At 35.5% G+C, this 6044-nt stretch overlaps 1 non-coding gene across 1 annotated transcript; it reads left to right on the top strand.

Moving 5' to 3' along the window:
• Positions 1-5339: 5339 nt before the first annotated feature.
• LOC128876044 (5S ribosomal RNA) lies at positions 5340-5460 on the top strand. The gene has a single exon (XR_008456938.1). It is a non-coding gene; the product is annotated as a 5S ribosomal RNA (ribosomal RNA).
• Positions 5461-6044: the final 584 nt, after the last annotated feature.

Below are 6044 nucleotides of genomic sequence, written 5' to 3'. Positions count from 1 at the left end.
CTTTCAAAAAATTGTGCTCCTTCAGACGACATATTGAAAACAAGAAATGAATATACACGGATAAACACAAACACAAAAAATACACGCCGATAAACAATATTTGAAAATTATTATACCGATAAATAATATATGAACACGCGTAACAGTTCACAATATTACACGTAAAGTTAATAGCATTGAATTCGAAATAAGGCACCTGACGATCATCCGTTGCATTTGGCATTCGAACCAAGACTGACCGTTTTTCGTTTTCGTACATTTCTTCAAAGTAGGATATTTTACAATTGAGGAGGAGTTAGGAGAACTGATCGAAGGTTTTGACAATGTTGTAAAGGTGTTGGTGAGTTCGTCCCGTGATCGTCTTTTATGGGTCGTAAACAATGTAAGAAATAATCGCTATAGTAGCGTTTAAAACTCGAAAAGATCGCGTCAAGCCCAAGCAATGTAATAAACTAATAAACGCGGACGAACATACATTGCCCTCCATTCTCTTTGGCGCGGACGTTTAGTACCCTCATTTTGTTCGCAAGTTACCCTTCCCATTACCTTTCTTTATCGAAAGATCCTAGAGAGGATTTCTCATAGCCCAAAAACAATTTGTATGTTATTAAGGATTGAAACAATTGGCGTTGTGGGCCCCCTTATAAATGAAAGCCATGCTTACAAAGGTGTTTGAAATGGTCCCAGCAATAATCCAATTCGCCTTAATAGTGGTCGCGGAGGTTATATTCCATGTTGTGAATTTTCCGTGTATTATTTTCGAGAGACAATCAGTGTAGAAAAAGCGAACGTGACTAACGATTGACAATTACTAATGAAATTGAAAATGCGATTGCCGTAAAAGTAATTGTAAACTCATCATGTCAATTACAATTGCAAATAAAATAATCGCGAAATCAATTAGAATAAAAGAGATTGGTTATCGTTCATTATGATTATTATCTATTATTCTTATATTTTTGCAACTCCTATTCAAGAATTTGTTGTAAACTATACAGCGAAGATAACGATGTGGATTAAGGATAACAAATTCTACACTGCATTTTGACTACAAAACTAAAGATAAGTGACTCGAAACTGAATTTCATACAGTACTTTAGTGTAAGACGTGTTAAACAATATCGTTGTTGATAAGATAGTTGACAAGAGGAGCGGTAGCATGAGCGCTCCAAAATTATTCTTATGTATATAATACATGTTACAACATTATAAAAAGATGTTTTTATTATTTGTAAATAAGTATTTATCATTGTTGCATTAATAGAAATTAAAAAATATATGATTAACGAAAAAAAAATATGTACCAACTAGAGATTCGAACCTACGCTCAAAAATTATCCAGCGGCTCAACAGCCGAGCACCTTATCACTTGCGCCACGGACGCTCTTGGAAAATATCGTAGATAGTTCTGAAGATATTCCTCAAAGTGTATGTTGTAATTGTTAGATATATTAGTTTTATTAATACCTATACTGTTTTGATCGATGTCAAAACATTAAGAATTATGTATTTCATAAAAAGTATACAGAAATTCTGTATACAAGTTGCTCTAACACACCGAAACAGCGAAAAAAATCGATTTTTGATTTTTCCAACTACGGCGCACCACTCCTAAAAATATGAAAAAAGTTGAGGACAATAATAACAATAATATACACTTCCTGTGTGACGTGGGACACAGATTCCTGCGTCACAGCTTAAAGAATTTTTAAATATTGTTATTATATATATTTTACTTGCCTATCGGCAAGGTCAGGTCTTTGTCACAGCAGTTCCGTACGGGCCCTGGCTCGTATGTGAATTTCTATGTGCTTTATTTATTTGAAGATTTGGGATTTCAATAGGATGTGAGCGGTTAATTCAACTATAAAAATGTTCTATTCTTAACATGCCACTGTAATATTTATTCAATTAATATTTTTATGGTATTGATAATAATAATACAATGATTTATGTGATTTGAACCAAATGTACGTTTGGTCGACAAGATTTAATATACACACTTTCCTTCCTTATAATCTCATACAGAAAATATACATATGAAATCGTCAAAAATTCAGTTATGCATTTAATAAAGAAAAACAATGAAAAAGGAAAAAATACATATATATATTTGTTCCTGGAATATCAGATAGGGTTACCCCGGAAATGAAATATATCATTTATTGATATTCCAGAAACCAGAAATTGTGGTTTCATATAATAAAGAACACAATAAAATTGTAGTTTCATATAATAAAGAACACAATAAAATTGTCGGAATAATATTTTAGAAAATATGAATGGAAATACCACCCGAGAACATCAATGAGGGATTCCCCGGAAATGAAATATCATTTATTGATATTCCGAGTGGTCACAATAAAATACATTTATAAATATTTATACAAAGAATATTGATTGGAAGGAAAAATCAACTCACCACTAAATCTCTTTACAATATAAATCGAGTAACGCTGATCTCGACTTTGTGCGTTCTTCGAATCGCCCTGTTGTTGAAGGAAAACACACACACGTGAAAGAATTAATATTTACGTAATTAAAAGCGAAATTACTATTTACGAAAAGGAAAAAGAAAATCTAAATCTAAAATGCTTTAAATAAATTAAAATAAAATTATTTTATCGAGGAATAAGAGTCCTTGCCTATCACTCACTTTTCACAAAATGAATTTAATACTGCAACTCTGCTCTGAATTATTCGCCCGGACTAATATCACGCTTTCGCGATTGTACGATGAGAAGTGAGAAGGCTCGTGCCTTGCTCGACCACGTAAACTCGATGGAACGTTCTAGAAGCTTTGGAGACAAAGGATCTTAGAACCACGTGATCGTCGCCAGTTTATAGAAAAAGTCTTCCAGATTTCGCGACTCGGTACACGCAAGAATTTGGTGTTTACGAGTTGTACCGCGTCTCGCTCCTCGCGCCTACCAAACCGCTCGATTCGTCCTAGCGACAACGTGCGCGGACGAATCACGCTGCTATTCGAGTTACGGCTTCGGTATTCGGAGCGTACATGGAGAAGAAATAGCAAAATAAAGGTTTATCCTAAATGCGCGATATTTACATGTCCTTCTTCCAATGTTATTTGTAACCGTGATATTTGAATGCGATGGTAATATTCGGTGTGCTCATTTTCCCAACAATTATACATGTATACGCCACTGTTACATTTCATGATTTAACGCCTTTTATTCGTAACAAGCAACGCATTTAACGTATTTACAATACTAAACCTATTAAAATATTAACAATTGAACATATTTACAAACTTTATACAGGGTGCGGCACTGCCAGCAGGGTGAAAATGGCGTGACGACGTTGATTTTAAGGAAGGAATGTGTAACTTTATTCAAAAATGAATTTAATGAACTTCCGTCAAAGGCTAGGTTTGTGTTCGATTAGAACGAATTCGGGATGGTAAACCATCTCGAACACATTCCTGCCGACGAAATCAAGAAAAATAAAATGAAAAATATCGGCACGTAACACCTGTAATTTTATAATCGTAGTTCTGAAATTCCTTCGATGCAAAACCGGCATTTTTCATCATTTTTTTTGCGTTTTTTATTTTTCACAGTTTGGATTTTGAACTGAAAAATCTGAAAGAATTCTGGAATATGTGCCTCACTAACTGGAATATCTCTGATTTTTTTCAAAATTTTTCATGCAGCAAGACAAGAGAAATTGGTCAAAATCGTGATTTTTGTTTTTTCTTTTTTACTCCCCCACCCGTCGAGATAGGGACTTGAAACTTGGCACAGATTAGTTTTTTTTGATAACCTATCGAATACATCATCGCGAATCGAAATCGATCTAAGGGCACTTTTGACCCCCAAACCCGGCTATACCCTTTATTAAATGCTCCACTGAATAATATATTAAGTAATGCAAACTATCCCGAGAATTTAAATGTTGATCTATAGACGTTTCTAAAATCCGTAATTACCGTACTAGAGCCAATTAAAGAAGTAACCGAAGTGATGAGTGGAGATCTCTATCCAACACTATCTCTATATTATCCAATGTCCACTGGATTAGTAAATGTACTTCAACCGGATTATACACAAAGTGCAATCATCACCGCAATATGCAACGATGTTCGGAACGCATTGAACGTAAGTACCTTGAATTATTTATTTTATTATTGCTTCTAGGAACGCTTCCTACCAATCCTTAAATCGGAAACAATAATAATTGCGATTCTCTTAGACCCGAGGTACAAAGACCGACTTTTAGAACAACAGGAGAAAAGTCCCGCAATAGACATTTTAAATAAACTAACAGATAGTATACAAGGAGAACCGACAAACAATTTGGAAAATGAACAGAGTAGTAGTTTTAATAATGATACTGGTAAATTACAAAATGATACTTATTCCTATATATAGATACACATACATCTAAATGAATTTCTAATGTATTTGTTATTGAGTAGGTTTAAGGAAATTTTTGCCGAGAAATGCCCACCAAACAACTATGTATTTGAAACCGGAAAACGCGTAGAGAAAAGGTCAAATTTTTACAAATTGTCACAATGTAAAGTTTGACCTAATTTTTCACTTGTTAAATCTGCGTAATAAATTTTGGTTTGGCATCAGGGAGATTGGAAATTTAATGCTCTTTCGGATGGTGTTAACTGTAGACAACTTGTATACAGAACAAAGTTAAAGTACCTAGTACATACGTTTAACAACATTATCAATGTGAACAGAATCTATCACCATGTCTTAAAGATATTAATTATTTATCTAACAAATAAGTCCTGTCATTAACTATCCTCTTCGAACTTCCCGTTCCATCAAGAAGTTCCGGATCTCAAGACTCAGGTGATTTAAGATCACACGCCAGTAACTAGAATCGAGAGTCTCGAGATTCCGAGCAAAGTATATATATCGGGCTATCGGGACCTTGTCCGATCCCGAAACTCTCGGGATCCCGCGCGCCGCTTAAATCGCGGGATCCCGAGCAAATCGAATGTATCGGGATCCCGCCCGATCTCGTCCGAACTTTTCAGTCCCATCCCGATCCCGTAATCTCGGGATCCCGCACACCTCTAGTGTCTATTGATGATATGGAAGTTTTCTGGAGTCTGAACTGTGAACTAGAAAGTATGGATGAGTAATACAGATTGGCGAAAAGGCGGCTGAGTCGGCTGAGTAAACAGGGGGCTGGTCGCAGTCCAGCATAATAGTATGATGCCTACGTAAGTATTAGAATGTGATGTACCTTGAGCGGCTAAGGTACATCGGTGGTGGATTCGTTGCCTAAACTGATACCCGTTATTAATATAACTACTCTTGTAGGAAAAGGAATTTAAATGGAAAAGTTTATTAAGTGTCAACGACTATACCACGCATGCCACACCAGTTCTCGTCCGATCACTGAAGTTAAGATGCGTTGGGCGCGGATAGTACTTGGATGGGTGAGACCGCCTGGGAACACCGCGTGTTGTTGCCACACTTTCCTTTTTGTCCCTTAACATTCAATACAATGAAAGTGTACTCATAATATTGTCAGGGTTTTAAATTGACAAATTACCTGAAAGTCTGTGAGAAATAAAGTATGGGTACTAATGATCTAATAATGCCTTGCCTACTTGGCGTAATTTTTTTACTTTTTCTTTAATACGTGGAACCTTGTCATTGAAACATTTCCACTTCGTGATCATTTTTATTACATGAGCTATATCTATACGAATGTAGCATTTTATTGCGGTCTGAGTACTTTTACCAGACAGATGATGTAGAGAGTGGTCCAAATATATTTTCAAACTACATTCATTAAAAGCTAAGGAAATACCGTTTAATAAAGCAAATGAAAAATCAGTTACAGTTTCGTACGGTGCAGGCGCGCCGGATCGTAGCCATTCTTTTATAAAGTAGGATATGGTATTTGTATTATGTTTCTCTGAAAGAATTTGAAAAACAGGAAATATTCCCTTTGAAGATGGGACAACAGCCTGATATAAAAAAGTTGCACTGGATTTTCCATTCGGTCTTTTTAATTTGTGGACGATTGATCCAGTGGCGTCGATTGATAAA

Source organism: Hylaeus volcanicus, chromosome 4 (genome assembly GCF_026283585.1).
Source record: "Hylaeus volcanicus isolate JK05 chromosome 4, UHH_iyHylVolc1.0_haploid, whole genome shotgun sequence".
NCBI classification, from domain to species: domain Eukaryota; kingdom Metazoa; phylum Arthropoda; class Insecta; order Hymenoptera; family Colletidae; genus Hylaeus; species Hylaeus volcanicus.
Note: the sequence above shows the minus strand (reverse complement) of the source record. Positions and strands in the feature narration are given on the sequence as shown.